This window comes from Podarcis filfolensis, assembly GCF_964270895.1.
Source record: "Podarcis filfolensis genome assembly, chromosome: 6".
Lineage (NCBI taxonomy): Eukaryota > Metazoa > Chordata > Lepidosauria > Squamata > Lacertidae > Podarcis > Podarcis filfolensis.
Genome location: NC_139609.1, coordinates 61,666,927 through 61,685,960, shown reverse-complemented (window position 1 = coordinate 61,685,960; position 19,034 = coordinate 61,666,927). Strand labels below are relative to the sequence as shown.

Genomic DNA, 19,034 nt, shown 5'->3' with positions numbered 1-19,034 from the left:
GTCTATTATTATTCTCAAGTCCCTGTAAGACATGGATCAAACTATTTCTGGACCCTTTGTGGGTCTATCCATAAGTCCGCTCCACTCATTTGCAATTAATCTACTTTTTTATTTTTTTTAAATGCAAATCTGCTTCTAAACATATTTTAAAAGCATTTAAAAATGTATCTCAAAAAGTATTTTGATAGGTTATCTGAGTGGATCACTGAAACAGATAACTATGTTCTGATCTGCACATTAATTCAGGAGGTGCAGATCAGATGAGTTTATATTAAAATTCACAGAGATCAAATTCCTCAAGAATCCTCATTGCCTGCGATTTTGGATTCTGCATATGTGTGTGTATACAGTTCTCTTTCTCAGAGAAGATCTGTGCTTTTTGAGATGTTGCTTATGAGAGATCTAATTCAACTTTGCCTTGAGGATTCTCTGACATACCGAAAGGGAAATCATGACCTTTCCCCGCCCCCTGGACTTTACTGCACAAAGCACATAATGGGAAACATTTTGCCACCTTTTCCCAAGCCCGGTAGTTTTATTAGTAGAGCAGTTAATGCCATCCCTTCAATGCATACTTTAAACTTTGCATTGCAACAAGAATATGCTGTGTACTTAAGACTCTGTTCCAATTAATGTTGTGGATATGTCAATTATCTATTCTTGTGCAAAGAAAGAGGCCTCTGAAATTCACAAGTAATACTGGGACATTCCTTTTATGGCACCATTCGTTAGCCACAATGATGTTGTCTTTCCCACCCACTTTTCAAGGGCCTTAAGAGAAATTCTGACATGTAGGGCATTGCATAAGTCACATTTGAGCAAATCCACATATCCCCAGCAACATACTGTGCTATCCTATGAATGTTTAATCAGAACTAAGTCTGAAGATGCTGAAAACATAGGAAGCTGCCTTCTACCAGGTCAGACTATTTGTTCATCAAACCCAATATTGTCTACTCTAACTGGCAGTGTCTCTCTAGTCTCAGGCAAAGGTCTTTCACATCACCTGCTAACAAACCTCTCTTTTTTTGCAAAATGGAATGTGTTTATCACAGTAGAAGCCTCTTATGTCTGTGGTAGGGCCCCTTACCTCCCTGCAGGCATAGAAAACGGCAACTTTAAGACTTTTGGACAGCAACACATTTCTAAAGTAGACATATGGCTTGTGCCACATTTCTGCAATAAAACAACATGATCAGAACTGAGTAACAGAGTGGCTGGAATTGGCAACTCCCATGCCTATAATTTAGTCTACATATGTGGGCACTGTGTTCTCCCATTTCCACTTTTCTCTGTCTCTATCTGACTTGTACAAAGAGCAAAAGAGGACAGCGAGTCTTTTGAGGGGTATTTGGAAGTAAGGTCCAGATGGCAATGGGCTTAAGGTTGCTCAAGAAGCACTGATTCCATAAGAAGAACATGGACCTAGAAACAGATAAACAGCAGGTGTGCATTTTGTAGGCTTTTGCTTCTCCAGATCTCATATTAAATGCTCTAGGCATCTCTGGAACATCACACAGCCAGAAAATTGTGCTGCTTGTTTCACTAATTCTTCTGTGGTCAGGTCTCCTAATTCTAATAATCTATACAGAACTTGGCAGGGCACAGTTTAATTTCATTTGCATGAGAAATAGCACATTGCAAAATTGGCTTCACACAAAAGGCTCGTGCTGGGATTCTGATCTTTGCTATAGTTGTACCCAAGACTGCTATGCTGTCTTCTGGATGGGGATATAAAGGTTTGGGGATCCAATTTGAGGGTAGGAGGAAAAGGAATCAATAACATTCCATTAATAGTCAGGAAACAAATACTGGCAAAGTCAAACAACCATCTTACAGCAAGACCTTATCAGATGCCAGTTTTTTCTCAACCACAACAGGCACTTTCTTTGCATGAAACAAAGACTTTATTCATGAAGACTGGCGTGCTAACTCATTTTACATAATTTGTCTACTGTATTACAGTTGCAATTACTGCATGAGAAACCAGAAAATATGGTTATGTAAATTGCCTTCAGTTAAACCAAAACAAAAGTCTTGTTGATCGATGCAGTGTTAACCTCCAAGTTATACTACTTTAGTACAGTCTACATAGCTCTGCCTTTGATGACTATCTGGAAACTGCAGTTAGTTCAGAATGTGGTGACTGGGGCTGCAATCTTAACATCACTTACCTGGGTGTAAGCCGCATCAAATTCAATAGGACTTACTTCTAAGTGGACATGGTTAGAATTATGTTGTAGATTACTAACTTTGACAGGACATTATGGTCATATTACACTAGTGCTATGCCAATTGCTGTCTCTCAGTCCCTTTTCAGGTCCAATTTAAAGTGACAGGTTTTTTACCTTTAAGGCTTACAATTTAGGACCGGAATACTTGTAGGATCACCTTTCTTTGAATATGCCTGCTGTTATGTCTAAAGCAAGGGGAAAAGAGGGTCTTTTCAATTATGGTGCCCCAATTATGGAATGCTGTCTCCAGAGGACCACCGGGCACCTACTTACCTTGCTGTCCTTTCAGTACATGGCAAATATCTTTATTAGTCTTAATTTAGTCTTAATTTTAAGCCTGCTGCCACATGTCTGGCATCTGGTCACCCTAGTGGGTGGGAATTCTCTAAATAGTATATGCAGGTAAAAACAGCTACCATTGATTTTATTGTTACCACTGGTAACCCATCCTCCCTAATCCAAGATTATTTCAAATATCAGATGCAGGAAAATTCACAGTCATTTGTGTGTTTTAGTCCTATGTGGAGGTAGAGGAGAAATTCATTTGGCCTGCATTTTAAAGCGAACCAAACTTTAAGCAGGTGATGAGCACAAATATTTTTCCCTAGTATGGTGTTTTGTTTTGTTCTGTTTCTTGTTTCTCTTGTTGGAAAATAGGAAGTTTCCTTATACAAAATCAGGTCATTGGTCCATCCACTTCAGTATTGTCTACCTTAACTGGCAGAAGCTTTCCCAAGGTTCCAGTCTCTACCAGTCCTACCTGGAGATGCCATGGGTTGGATGTTCTGCATGCAAAGCACTGTTGAGTTTGAATGGTTTAGTGTTCTTCTTTGTTGCAGTATTGCATGTTGGTTTTAGAAGTTTGTAAGTCACCTTGCATTCTTTCTTTCTTTTAAATTGAAAGACGACCTACAGATGCACAATCAAATTGATTTTAGTCTTGCATTGTGTCTCCTAAGAGCCTACTTCTTCAGTGAATGCTGTGTGTTGTGGGTGACGGAGGTTTTATCATCCATCTTGAACTTCTTTCAGATTAGAATAAACACTGAAACACATCAGCTGCTCTCTGCTGTTTTCTAAACTAATCTGCCCACCTCATTGCCACATCTCTCAGGATACTAATAATTGCTCCAAGACACTTCAACTCTCATTAAAGTTCCTTTCCTGAATTTGACCAAGAAGCAAGACAGAGCTGTAAGTGGAATTTTGGAGGGTAGGGAGAGGGATATGGAAAATAGAATAGAGTGGGGAGGAGGGTGGGAGGGAGAGAAAGAGAGAACCTCCATGTTATTAGGAGAAGGAAAATCATTTGACAATCAGCCTCTGGCAATCTGGTGGTGCTGTCTGAGAGAACAATTTACCTGTCAGCACCCATCAGAATGGGGGAAGCTAGGAAAAGAATGGCAGCTGTATGGAAGAAGGTGGGGAGGGGAGAGGTTTGTGAGGAGGTAGAAGAGGAAAAGGTGAATCACTGATGAGCACTGTACTGTATTCCCAAGAGGCTTTGGTATGTCTGGGGGGGAGACCTTCTGTGGGTGCTTACCAGTCTTTGCATGATTCACTAGCATTTTTCCTCTAGAGGCAGGTGATGTAAGTTTCAAATATGGAGATTCAAGTTATTCCGCACAGCAGTGGGAGTTCCCATTTCCATTGTGTTTGCTGCAGCCCAGTCCCCACTCCCCCCCCCCCCAAAGCTCATCTTGCATGAAGAAATAGAATATGAACCCTGTGGGGAAACTTCTGACATGCTTAGCTCAAACCTCGCTCAATATTTCCCAACCTAGTGCCCTCCAGATGTTGTGAGCTACAACTTCCATCGTCCCTGACCATTGGGTATGATAGCTGTGGCTGATGGGAGTAGCAGTCCAAAACTTCTGGAAGGCACCACCAGGTTAAGAAAGGCCGGGGCGGGTCAAGGTCACACGCAAAGGATCTGTGATATTATGCATGGGCTGAACCTGGGGGCTTGTGCCCAATTTACTGGACTCCTACCTCCTTCTCTGCAGACTGTTTCTTCCCAGGTCTCTTGCTTCTTTGCTTTATCAGTTTTCCCTCTTTCTCAGACTGCAATCCATCCCTATCTTCCCTTTGCAGACTGCTGACGTGTAGCAAGTCTATCTAATAATCCATCTCCATGTTCCCTCCAGCACTTATGTGACTGGCTGACTGGAAACTGCCAGCATTTGGGGGGTTAATGCACCCAAAATAGCATACTGACTCTCTTTAGGGTGGAAAATTAAAACTGCCACAAATAAAGCCCAAGAAAGAAAGAAAGAAAGCCCAAGAAAGAAAGAAAGAAAGAAAGAAAGAAAGAAAGAAAGAAACCTTTGTAAGTCAGTGGTGTGTCTCCTCTGAGTTATGGAGGCTTCCTCCTTTATAAAAGGCATGCCCTCCTCACAGGTGAGGAATTATAGCAACCCATAGATGCCAGCATTTATTCCACTTCTTTCCCACCCACCCCTCAGTGCAGACAACAGGTGTCTTATGATAATTGATGCCAGGCTTTTTTGGCACATCTAACTAAGGAGCAGACTGTACAAGGAATGCAAGTGATGTGACTTATTACTCCTTGGGCCCCAGAGAGGAGTTCCTGACTCCAACCCAATCAAATAACAAAGAAGAGAGGCAGTAAAAATCCATGAACAAGTCTAGGCTTGATTAACCACTTGGGCTAAAAATATCTCAGTGCCGCCTCCCACCCAATGTTCAAAGCAGAACCAAATCCAGTGTCCCTGTAGCATTAGAAAGGGCAAGTGATGGGTAATGTGTTAGGAGAATGACTTGCATCATTATGTTATGATTGTTCCCAAGTACTTTCTTATTTTCTGTATACTCTTTGCTGATATGTACTGCATTTATATCTAACGTTGGAGCTGCAATTTAAACATATGGAGCTGGCTTCTCTAAGAAATTGACAATGCCCTCATGTTTCAGAACATTCCCAGAACATAGGAACATACAACAAGCCTTGCTGGATCAGGCCAAAGGCCCATCTAGGGAAATCTGGAAGCAGGACATGAGCACAACAGCACTCTTGTCAACCAGCAATTCCTAGCAACCGGCATTCAGAGGCATACTACCATCAGTGGGTGTAGAAAATAGCCATTATGGCTAATAGCCATTGATACCCTTACTTTCCATGAGCCATCTTCGCCCTGGTGGTACCTTTCCTGATCTCCTGTACACATTCCAGCTGAGCTTCTAATATGGTGGGTTTAAACAACTCCCAAGCATTTATTTTATTTTTTTTTCGAGAGAGAATTGACCCATCATTTTACCATTGCCCTCATTTTGGGGAAATTTGCTCTTTTGAAATCAAATGTGACTGTGTTCGATTTTCTTGACGATTGTCCATTTACATATATATAGTACTGGATAGCACCATGGTCACTGTTCCCAACCACTTTGACAATAGTTACATTTCAAACCCTGTCCTTACTAATAAACTCTATGAACTGCTATTAAACCCACAGAGAGCACAAGGTGTTTCATAACATGTATGCAGACAGGATGACAGGGTGCAATACAGGAGAGGGTTCCTGTACCTTTAATAATTGTGGAATCCAGATTCCTCATGTGCCACGTGATTGCCACTTCAGCAGAAATGTGGCTGCATGGTAAAGTCCGACTGGGTGATTATGATTGCTGGTGCAATGCAAATAGCAGCAAATGTATCCCACTGGAATTAATTACCACCATCTAAATAAACCACTGTAAATCACACTGCTGCATTCAAGCCATTTTTGGAACCCATCCACGGATGCCTGTGAGTTAGCAGAGACCAACATTTGACAGAAATGTGACTGCATCCGAACTCTTGATATGAAATCACAGATTTGGTAACTAAGCAGCTGCCATTTCAAGAGAATGCTGAGGCTCCGTTCCATCTCAGCTGAGAGATTTGTGTCTGTTGTCACTGGAGCCTTCTTGTCTGGTGCTGCTTGTAAACTTTCCAAATGAATTACCCTGTGTAAGTCACACGCTCCTCCTCCTCTGGACAGCCTGCACTCTGATCTGTCCTTGCCCAACCTTTGGGCACTGCAGTCCTTTTTTGCTATTTCTAAGGGGCATGTGAGTTGAGGCAAGGTGATGTCTGAGTAAATTGACCTTGACAGAAATCTATAACTACTGGTGCCCCAGAGGTACAAATGTCTGAAGATGGAAACAAACCGGTTGCATTCTGGAATCTATTTCCATCCTTGCATTTGCACAGTTTTAAAAATATTTTAAAAAAATGTTATCAGAATCATCTTTCTACATAACGATTCCGCTACATAGATTCAAGAGTTCTAACAATGTGTCCAGCTGTATTTACTGCTGATTTGGTTCCCTGGTTCCCATTATCAATTGTGTGGGTGGACAGGGAACACCATGAAGTGTAGTCCTTGACGTGTTGACTCTAAGTGACTGAATGCATCTGAATGCATCCCTCTTCAAGTCAGACACTACAGACTTAAATTGCCTTCATGGTTGTTTCCTCTTTCTAGAGAATCATGGGGACTGTTCTGCGGCATGCGGAAGGGGCTAGAAACCTCTTAGCATAAAATTCTCAACACCTCACCATTGGGTATTTGGGGAAAGCTATGGCAGCAGAAGTGATATAAAGCCAATATAAGTTTGTAGCATAGATAGGCTTAGAGGACAGTCTGTGACAGTGACAGCACAATGCTTTTGAGGAAAGATGTGGTATAACTTGCTCCATTCCACCTAAAATTTTGCCATATTCTCTGAACTACTAATATGGTGTGACAGATAGTTCAGCATAGACCAGGAAGATTTGGGTTGAAGTTCCACCTTTCTTTAGGCAAGTTACTGCCCCTCCCCCCCAGACTAGCATTGTTAAAATGAGAATAGTAGCTGGTTGTATGCATGAGGATCTGTTAAATGTGGATCACTAAGAATATTGGCCCAAGTCTTCCAGACTCCATTTTGAACTCCTTACTCCTTACCTAAGCAGGTGGCTTCTACAATAGCTTTTCCTCAGAATATTGCCCATTTCCATTTAGCTATCTTTCACAACTCCAAGTTCTCTTTCCAACAACAGTGACATTTATATCCCAGTCCCACCTTTCAAAGTGGAACATATGGTTCTCCCCTCCATTTCTTCCTCACAACAACCCTGTGAGGTATGTTAGGATAAGAGACAATGACTGGCCCAAGGTCACCCAGTGAGCATCATGGTTGAGTGGGGACTTGAACCCTGGTCTCCCAGGTCCTTGTTCAAGATAAGCACTACACTGCAGTGGATTAATTAGAGTACAGTATGTTAAATGAGCACACCTTTAAGAATAGCAGATTGGTGTTAATTTACTTAGCATTGAGGAAATGATTGTAATAACATTTGTAAGCGGGCCAGGAACCCAATCAGAAGAAACAGCCATCAATAGTCCAAAGGTCTATGAAAGCTTGTTTCATAGTTCCTAGTCTTAAAGCTGCAACAAGACTCTTTGCTGTTTTTGCTGCAAGAGACTAACATGGTTACCCCTCTGGAAATTCATAAAGGAAAAGTAATAGTAGAAGGAATAAATATTAATTGATCTCACACATGAAGCATTTTTGTCCAAAATTTGATGGCATGGTCTATTATGTTCAAGATAATCCTCAATCAAGTGAATAGGAACAAAAGAAGACACTGAATCAGACCATTGGTCCATTTACCTCCATATTGTCTGCATTAACTGGAAGTGGTCCTCTAGTGTTTCAGTCATGAAATGTTCCCAAACCTACCAGAAGATGCTGGAATATTCTGCATGCAAAGCAAATCCCTCCCCCAAAGTGTATCAGCAGTCCCTTGCTGAAATTTATTTGACTTGGCTGCATCTGTGGCAATAAGTTCCAGGGTTCGGTGCCCAAGTTGACAACCACAGAACTCTGCTTCATGTCTTGCCATTCTCATGTGACTGGGGGATATGTAGATGTTGTGGTTTTGCCTTCCCAGCTGTTTCCCAGCTGTACTGCAGCCTGAGGCAGATGGATATTCAACCAGAGTGTTCTTTTTTTCAGACAAGTTCTGTCTTTTCTTCTGGCTTTTGTTAAGGCTCAGCAGTGAGGAGAATTACAATCCACAAACATTCCATCTAATTTTAAACTGTGTAAATTATTTTTAAAAAATAAGCAATGAGTTATTTTAGGAACGGGTAGCATGTTAATTTAACCAGGATGGATGGCTTTGCCTTCCCCGACTTAACGGCTTTTGTATTGTGCTTGATTATTTTCCTTTTAAATTGATGGTCCTACCCTGGCTGCCCCATCACCCACATCTGCACAACTATTCTTTCCTATTTTGAACACAGACATAGACTGCCAGCACAGCTGTGCTTCTGGTGACTTATTTTCTCTCTTTGTAAACAGAATCACATAACTATCTCCCTTACATGTACAATATATGTTCTGTAATTGTTGCTCCTTTTTAGTTGACTAGGAAGCTGCTGCAGTTTAGCCAATGCAATAATTACTGGGGTTCTCTTATTGCTCATAATACTGAAAATTGACCATATGTGTAGTGGGAGGATGTGTCATGAAGGTGCAGCTGTAGCCCAAGGCATCCTTAACGCATCAGTCTATAAATAAACTCAGAAAGCTACAGCAGTTGCACAGAGTTTACAGATCCTTCTTCTGTTTTAGTGTATGGGTCATTGCTTATTTACATAGTACTATAGTGATCTACCCCAAATTGTACTCTTGCTGCATTTTGTGGAAAATATTCTGAATGTTGCTTGCTCTGAATTAAAAGCTAAGCAAATTTCCTCAGACGAAAATGCTGGTGAGGTCATAAATGTCTGTTTATAATTCCCCACTCTCTGTTCACATTTTGTTTTCATTCTTTTCAGTCTGTTTTATTTTTTTATTTTTCCATTTGTTGAAGTGGTAAGGGGGAAGAAAGAGATGTAAAGTAGTAGGTAATCAGAGCTGCTTCAGAAGTTCCAGTTTGTTCTTCCCAAGATTGGTCCTGCAAGTAAATAATCCCTGTACAATAATTTATGTCTTATGAAGGGGTATGTGTATATGTGTATATACACATGTGTATATGAGGATCAGATGTAGGGCATATTGACAATTATGGAATGGTTTAGCATATCCAGGTATGACTTGTGCATGGCTGTGGGTATAAAGCTTTGCCCACTATTATTATCATCACTTGCTACAGTGCTCTTGTTAGCAAGATCCTTTTAGAAAAGATCCATATAATTATGGAAAGTTTGCTGGCATGTCACATGTACCTCCTGGCTTATGTGCAATACGATGTATTATAGGAATAATATAATAGCTCTTGGATTTTTAACTTGATTGGGTTTCAGCTGCTGGAGTGTGACTGGCCATCTTTGTGGCAGTTTCCAGCTGCTCTATCCATCCCGAGCTGTCCATCTCACCCTGATATTTTATGAGAGGGTGATATTTAATTTGGGCTCATTGCTTGCACCTGATACTGTCACCAAAATGCTGTTGAGGTTGCTCATAGTACTGGTCCATAATCCTTAGGAGTGGGGTGAGGTATTATTGAGCTGCTCTTGGCTGGAAAATGTCATTTGGGTAGTTTTGATGCCAGTTTGTGCTAAGTGACAACATGGCCATTCAACCCCTATTCTCTATTGCTTTAATCTAGGTGGAAAAATAATTTAGTGCTTTGGAGAGCAGCAAGCCTACGTTTTGATTTCTTCATTGTAATACATCTAGCCTCCAAGGATTCTGTTGAGGACTGTCCAAAATAAATAGATTAAGATGAGGAGGGTAGGCAAGGGACTCCATGCTATACAATGTAATTCAGTGCTGATTGCACTGAGCAGGAGAAGACCCTCCCTTGGTGACATGGTGCAGCTCATTCACTGATTATTCATATTCTATGTGAATTGTGCAGTTTGCATAGTAATTTATTCATTTTCTTCAAAGTATCAAAGATGGGATGCCAATTATTATTTATTTTCATTTACAATCTGCCTAAAAATATACCAATCCTAATGGGCCAATCATCTGGTCTAGTAGTGAGAAGCCAAGGTTCATGTGTGGAATTTAATTAGCTCCCAGGTGTTCAAAATGAAAAGCAATCCATACATTTCTGGTAAGAAATGTGAACGAGAGTCCATGCTTGGCATATTATATTAAATTATATATGTGTACACTTCAGCATGGCAAAGAGAGTAAAATAGACAGTTTAGCTTTTCTAAACTGGGTATCCTAAATGTTTTGGAGACACATTAAGGGAATGCAATTTTTTAAAAATAGGTGCTTTATGAAACTTAACAGGTAATTTATCATTTCCTTTGGGAGATGCTCAGTTCAGTGTCACAGTTATCGGGGCCTGATTGTATACAGAACTAGGTGCTGAATCGATGGGCTTACATATGCCTAATTCCACATTAGATTGCAGAATTGCTTTATGTAATACATTATTTATGTGTGGGTGTTTGGAGTAACGACTCTGTGTGGAGACATCTAGGACTACTTCCTAATGAGGTTTGGACTGGGCAGCTGACCTACTTCCTTAGCTGGGGGATCCAGAAGACGGTGTGCTCCTGGAGACTGGTAAAATATGACCCTCAAGACTGAACTATTTCAGTGTGCTCTATGAGTACTTCCTTTGAGGTTGGTCTGGAAGCTACAGGCAGTAGAAAATGCAGAGACAATTGGATGGCATCTTGTATGCCTCCTTCCAGCAACTCCTGCAGCCAAGCTGATGCCATATTGCTTTCCTTTCCTTTCATATCACTGAGGCCAAGAGTGGGGTCTTGTTCTCTGGGCAGCCCAGGACCTCCATACACACTAGCTAGGCTTGCACCCTAGAGAGGTCACTTCAGGGCTGCTAATGCAGTGGTTTGACTTCACCCCCAGAGGTGCACTCAGTTGTCTCTCGAGATTGGTGGGTGCCAACAACAACAACAACAACAACAACAACAGGCTACTAGGTACATGTTCCCCAGTTCTGAAAGTGTTTTACTGGCTATCTATATGCTACCAGGCCAAGTTCAAGGTCCTTCTGCTAACATGCCAAGCTCTATATGGCTCAGGACCTGTGTCTGATGAAACACATTCTCCTATAAGTACCTGTGCCCAGAAATTGAATCCATCATTCTCTTGATGCTGCTGCATTTGCCCTGAATTCAATATGCAGCAACCCAAGACAAACCATTCTTGTTACAAGCTATGAAACTCCCTTCCCTTCCCTTCCCTTCCCTTCCCTTCCCTTCCCTTCCCTTCCCTTCCCTTCCCGGTAAGACCTGTCGCAACCCCTATGAGGCTTTGCCACCATTTAAAATTATATATTTTTGCTCAGGCTTTTGGTTGATTTCCCCCCCCCTCCTCTGCCATTTGTCTTTCATATTCTTATTTTCAGTAGGTGCGGTGGTTTCTTTGAAGTGCTGTGGATTGTTTCAACCCCGTAGTGTGGTTTTAAGTTGTTCAGATTGTTGTTGTAAACTGCTTTAGTGGGAACATGACGTCAAAAGTGGTCTATAAACCTCATATATAAGCATGACTAGCTCTACCACTTGAATGCTGCCCGGGACATGATGAAGCACTGTATGGGAACTCAGGAAGTTACATTATGCTGAGTCAGATTATCTGGCTCAGTGTTGTATACATCTGCTTTCCATATGTTTTGGACCACAGCACCCATTAGCCCCAGCCAGTCCTGATGTGAGTTGTAGTCCAACACATCTGGAGAGTACCAGGTAGGCAAAGGCTAGTATACACAGTCTAGCAACAACTCTACAGGAGTTCAGACAGGGTTCTCCCTGTCCCCAACTTGGAGATGCCAGAGATTGAACCTGAGACTTTATGCCTGCTATAGCCCTTTCCCTGAAGATTATTGGTGATAAATAGCAGTAGTAGCAGTGGTGTTTCTGTTCTATTACAAGCAATACATTCCCAGTATTTGGGGGTTGGTTTGCATGTGGATAATGGGTTTTATTTTAATGAAGTGATTGATATTTTTTTTGTTAGCGTAATGCCATGTCAAAAATCCATCTGTGCCAGTACTTGGTCCAAAGGGTGGGATGGAGCTCTTGTGGAGTGAGCTATATAGACACACACCTAAGAAACAGGGGTATGTGTGAGAAGTGTACATATTGGAGAATCTCCTTGCATATTAAAGAAGGTGGCTGCAGTAGAAGATGCTAGGGGACCTGAGATTTTGCTATCCAAACCAATGTTTAAAAAGAAGAAGCCTGGAAGCATGTTTAAAATGCTATTGGGAGATTCTTAGGTTCACATCCTAATTAACAGAAGCAAATACAGAAATGGTGCTAAGCAAAGGCTACATGTATTAGCATTTAATTATATAACAAAACCCAAGTCTATTATAGTCACTCCTGGGAACAAAGATAGCAGGCAATGTAAGGTGGACTGGAGTTACATTTTTTTAATAAAAAAAATCTGTAATGAATTCATTTAAATATATACTATATTGCCTGTCTCCATCGGGGACATCTGAAACTGTAGATGGACTACAAAGCTGAGTTATGGTCAGGTTAGTTAGTTGCCTGCTCCTTCCCTGACCTCTGTTCCACACCCAATGATAAATTTGTCACTATTTTCACATAGGGCCAGTAGCTGTGCTTCTCTAAGGATAGAATGAGTAGTTTTAAGAAACAGATTCAGTGGCACTTTTTCATCTTGTCAAGAGGAGCACATTGAGCTCTTTGGTGTGAATTGCATTCATTGTGATTAACCCTGCAGGTCCTTGTGTTAATATCAACACACTGATAGTTTTCATAGGGTTTAGATGGCTAGCAAATGACCTACAAGCTACAGTCCTAAACACACTAGGAAGCAAGCCCTATTGAACATAGCAAGCATGAAGAGGATTGTGCAGTTAGAGCTTGATTGATTAAGCAATCTATTTAATTAATTAATCTTCCTTATCACCTGCCCTTCACTGAATGGTCCTAGGATAGGTTACATAAATATCATAATTAAAACAAGTACAAATGATACTAAAATCAAAAATTGAAACCACAAAACTAACCAATGTGTCATAATGATGGCAAGAATCTCTTTCCTCCTGTCTATTCCAGGTAGGAAGGGATTAAAAAAAAAAGTTGTGGATATGGTTAAGTGGATGTAACAGGAGAAACAACTATTTTTGCTTAGAATGCTGATACCTGGATATGTGACTATGTAATTCCAGTGATCTGGTGGGAATGTATTTTCATGCTCCTCTGAATAGATACATTCTTTAAAATGTGAATTATCAATTACTGATTGCTATTTTTGCCTCAAGCGAAACAGCATAAAGACAATCCTTCTTGGGGCATGACCTTTTTACACTAGAGAATGATTGTGGTGGCATTTCTGAAAGTATGAAATGTTAACTTTTGAGCATTCACAAGCGCGCTTGTGTGTATAAAGGGGGACTCATAAGTGTCCCTTTGTGAAAGGAACCTTTGTTACCATGGCTTCCGTTGTGAGTTGTGAGCTCTTTGAAACCAAACAAATATGGTGCTCTAAACCTGAATGGGTATAACCCAAGTCAACTTTGATCCTGAACCACTGGGGAAGCTTTCATACATTGTTTCCAAAACTATACAGATCTGGTTCAGGGAGATGTGGTTATTGATCATTTCATTACATTACTGATCATATTGCATTGCACTTCTGTCCAATGAAGGTCTATATTGATCCATCAAACTGAATAGAAAAGCATATGCCCAGGAGAGCTCTGTAACATCAAAGCATGGAATGTCCATACTTTTGGATCTCCTTTTCCCATCTTCTACATGTGCTACCTGTCTTGTGTGATATCTCTGCACTCTGAGACGGGTTTTGACTCTCTTAACACAGGCAGATAGACTTATCTAGGTGAGAATGCTCTGGGGCTTTATGATGTAGGATGTAGTTAAGGACCAGTTAGGTAGTACTTTGGCTTGAGGTTGTACAGTCTGACCACTTCAAGCTCCATGGAGGTCTAAATGTGGAATTATCTTTGTGTTTTATTTACCCCCCAAAATTAGTAAACATAAAAAAAGGATTGGGAAAGAGATCCTTATATTAGCAGAATATTCCAAGTCTTGCTGGCACATAGAGTCCATGGCATGTGATTTTACCAGCACAAAAGACTTAATATGAGGCATGATACTAAGCTAAGATGACGGAGGGTCTGATCAAGCCTTGAATCTCCTATAATGTTCCTATGTCAATAAACCCTTGCAGAAACAAATGGTGCACTGAGCTAAATGCTCTTCTTCTCTTCTCTGGGCAATCAATATCCCTGAAGAACAGAATGCAATCCCTTGCTGTTTGAGAGATAATTGAAAAAGTCCAGGAATGTAAATAATTAACACTATTTGTAGGATATGGTGAGCTCTTTCCCTAGTGCCTTGTCAGAGTAAGTTTGTACCATCTGATTGATCACAGTTTTGATTGATGTCTTAGTAATTATCGAAACCTCCCATTCAGGTGACAGTACATTGGCCATAGAGTGGTTGTCTGGACCCAACTGATGGCTTGCTTACAGAAAATCAACTCATGGCTCTGCTTTTGGGGCACTATATGTGTGAGGGACAGAGAGAGGGAGAAGTATTAAAATGGAAAGTGTTGTAATGACACAGATCTTCTAAAGGATATGTTGCTGCTTTTCCTGTTTTCTTGTACGACAACACTACTGTGGTGCACAAAATCGCTGAATTATAGGACTGGAATGGATAGTCCTCAAAGTCATGCGCTTGACAGAGTGAGGGGATTTGGAGATGTATAAGCAAGGGCATACCATAGATCATTTCAACAGCATGTCAGGATACAGCCCCAGGAGTATACACAAGCCCAAGCCCCAGACTGTTTACCTGTGTATAATCTGTGCAGCCTTCACACACACATAAGCAGAAACGTCCAGGGTGTGAAAGGTGACACAAAAATGCAAGTGGTTCTAAAACTGTGGCTCGAATGACAGGTTTGTTCTTTACAGCATTTCTCACTGAAATAACATCCTTTCCCCTTAGCACATAGCACATAGTTATCTTTCTCTGGCATGTTGATTTTGTAAAGAACAGGTGATCAAAAAAAGCAACCTAACATATTTACTGTGCTTAGGGGTAATTAAGTTCAATGGGACTTCAGATATTAGGGTTAAACTGTTAAATTAGATATATAATCCATAATAGGGAAAGGCCACTGGTTTTAGGGTAGCCATGTGTCTTGCTTTACAGAGGACAGCCCTCTATTTGAAGACATCCTCTTGATAGCCAGTTTAAAGATAACTACAAGAAAGGAGTATAGACTCTTGAAGTTGGCTGTCAGCAGTTACCAACTGGACAGCAGACTGAGCAGACAATCAAGTTACTTCTAAGTGGCTACAAGCCTCTGTATACCAGTTGCTGAGAATCATATGGGGAGAGTGCTTTCTGGTTGTGAGCTTCTGGTTGGCCACTGTGATAACACAGGATGCTGGTCTACATGGGGCTTTGTTCTGATCCAACAGACTCTTCCTCTGTTCTTATGAAGTGTCATTCCCAGAGGCATTTAGAAGGGTGGGGGACTGATGCTCGCCAGCCAGGGTGGCACTGTGGTCTAAACCACTGAGCCTCTTGGACTTGCTGTTAGGAAGGTTGGTGGTTCAAATCCCTGCGACGGGTTGAGCTCTAGTTGCTCTGCCCCAGCTTCTGCCAACCTAGCAGTTCAAAAGCATGCCAGTGCAAGTAGATAAATAGGTACTGCTGCAGGAGGAAGGTAAACAGCATTTCCGTGCACTCTGGCACTTGTCGCAGTGTACCGTTGCACCAGAAGCGGTTTAGTTATGCTGGCCGGAAAGCTGTCTGTGGACAAACGCCAGCTCCCTTGGCCTGAAAAGTGAGATGAGTGCCGCACCCCATTGTCACCTTTGTTTGAACTTAACCGTCCAGGAGTCCTTTACTTACTATTAAGTGTCATTCCCAGAGGCATTTAGGAGGGTGGGGGACTGATGCTCACCAGCCAGTGGTGTCATGTGGTGTGCTGCTGCCACTGATAAGATCTGCCTGAACTCTCTCTCTCATATACACACATCACCAAAATGAATTGTAGCATTATTCCCAAGGGCATTTGGGAGAGGTGAAAGGTGGCTACTATTTCATAATTTCTGGAAGATTGCCACTGTAATGGTGGTGGGGGAAAAAGAAGCTTAAATTTTGCTTAAACCCCACCCCCACCCAACTGCCTCAAAATTTAAGCAGCCTTCCAAGCTGGCTGCTGCCAAAACAAAGGCTAAATTTTGTTTTGAAATGAAGATGGGAGTTTCCAGAATTTGGGGAGCTCAGATTCTCAGAATAAACAAGTGATTAGGATAAATGCAAAAGTTGGCACTTGCACATTTCCCCTTGCCTTCTATGCTCATTGCTCCTACAGATTTGGCCCCAGTAGGGAACAAGCACCTTAACCCCTGCATCAAAAGCTTTGTCAGCCTGAGAAAGAAGAAGAAGATGATGCAGCTATTGATGAAGAAAATGCCTAACCCACTGCAGTGCAATGAAAAGATTAAGTGTGGGGACTTGGCTGAGATCAATTGTAATGGCTTTGACCCTGCCATGTGTAAAGCATCTAGGGCAAATGCAGAGTGACAGGTTAGGGGTCACTGATTTGGAGCATCAAGGAATCAGAAGAGATAATAAGCAGACCCTCTCCCTTCCAGGTGAGTGCCTTGCAGGATCAGCCACAAAGCCAAATTTACCAAGGCAGAAAGACCCATGGCTGAGCTTAATGGGGCATGCCAGCTACTTGCGTCATCTGTTTTCAAATAAGGGCTCTGTGCTTCAGAATGGGGGGGGGGGGAATAGGAGGGAGATTTGTTTTCTTATTTAAATCACTGGAACTAGTTTATCTAGAACTTTCAGTAATGCTCAGATACAGTGATTTGGTCTTGCTGGGTTGAATTCTTATATGTTACATGGGAGATGAATGAAACTGCAATCACTATGAAGTTGTATTCCTTTGAAATGTTTCGGGGCAAAAGGACAAGGCCTTATCTGTGCTGGAATAAGTGATCACGTAGCTACACTAATGCAAACTGATGAGGTGCAGGCCAAGGGTACATAAGAACTCCATGTATGACCTCAAATATTTAGACCTATTATTCAGCATAGGATTGCCTACATTTTTTCAGAGACTTAAATTGCCTTAGCAACCATCAGAAGACTGCACAGTATTTATCTTTCTGAGAGGCAGACTGCAATCAGATCCTTAAGGAATTAGAATTACCTGTGCAAGCTCATCAGGCATTTGAGGAGGGGATAGGCTGGCAGAATTGCAACAGAGGGCAGTCCACCCCTAGTATTTTGGTGCAGGTGAATGCTTTTTAATCTATCTCTGCTTGCATGGTGGCACTTTTTTGATATTTTATGCTAATTTCCCACCCATCCCCCACCAAGGGTACATAGGGTATGTTTATGGCATCAAGTGCTTTTCCAACTCCATAGGATGACACTCTGAAGTCCCTTCCCAGCGTCTGCTCTGTGCAGCTTGTTTGCTTAAACAGCTGCCACTTATTGCCCTTGGGGTAGCAGCACATTATGGGCTAACTGATTTCGGTCCTTTAAATCTATAAAGAATAGGAAGTGCTATGTCAATATAAGTCAGTCTTGTATTATTAACAATAAACGGTGTAGTATGTACTGTGGTATATAGACTCATAAAAATAAAGTAGCTACACTCCATAAGGAAGAGGAATAACCGACTAGATATAACTATAAGGTGTCTACTTACATACTCATCTCACTAAGAAATATATTGATGGTTTTCTGCTGTCTGGTTAAAAATCATCTTCCTCGAGTAAGACTCTACTGGTGATATCATCATGTGAAAGACTCCCTGCGGGGGATATTTTGACAGAAAGTGTGATAAAGTATAATACTATGGATATCTCCCCCATTTGCTATTTATGAGGGATTCTGTTACCTAGAGGGATTAATCCTCTATCGTTTTACAGTACAATATAGATTTTCCCCACTGTTTCTCTGCATATATAATAAGCTAACATTCTTAAGCATTGCACACTATGTGACATGTTTTTGTGGCAGGGTTTTTTTTTTTTTTTTGCAAACTAGCAGGGTATTTCCCTTCTCCGTCCTGTCCCAAATCATTACTACCCTGAAAACACACAAATTTCAGCGTTTTTTTTAAAAAAGAGGATTGTTTCTATGTGGGTTCTTTTGGTTTTTAATTCAGCATGGAAGCACAACTGTAGAGATAAAGAAAATGTGCAGCGGTTCCTTTTTCCTTTGTCAGAAATATGAATCTTGTCCTTCATACACTGCTTTCCCTGATCCAGGGATCATCCACAGACAAAAGATAAAACCATGAGAACAGCTGTTTAAAAAAAACAAGGAAAAGAACCCTATAAACTTCACTAAAATCACCACCAACTAGATGCCTTACAGAAATGGAAGGTTTTTTACACTAGAGTTTCTGTCATATGTTGGGCATTTATTTGATTACTATGCTTTATTCTCTGTTGGCTGCACAATGGACCTTCCTCTCCCTGTGCACAGTCTAAATCTGTTCTGGGTTTCTCCTTGCTCCAGGGTTTCCTCTGGAGCAGATTTGGGGAGGGTGCAGGTGGCTCATGGAGAGAGTAGAGGCAGGAGTTCTGCCATGGAGGTGGGCAGTATCCAATGAAGTGCTTCCATCATTGCTATTTATGGTATTCGCATGCCACCAATTTACAAAATGTTCCCTGGGTAGTTCACCAGAGGAAGGGAAGCATGAATAAGAAAAGAAAAAGTAGCAGGATAAAAAGAATGTGTAGCAAAAGAATAACAGCAAAGTGGATACAGCCGTACCTCGGGTTACAGATGCTTCAGTTTACAGACTCCGCTAGCTCAGAAATAGTACCTCGGGATA

General features: G+C 41.3%; 1 protein-coding gene across 2 annotated transcripts in view; it reads left to right on the top strand.

The window, feature by feature from the left end:
- The window catches only part of PLXNA2 (plexin A2), a 404,642-nt gene that overhangs the window by 92,982 nt on the left and 292,626 nt on the right, over window positions 1-19,034 (top strand). The window lies entirely within an intron of this gene.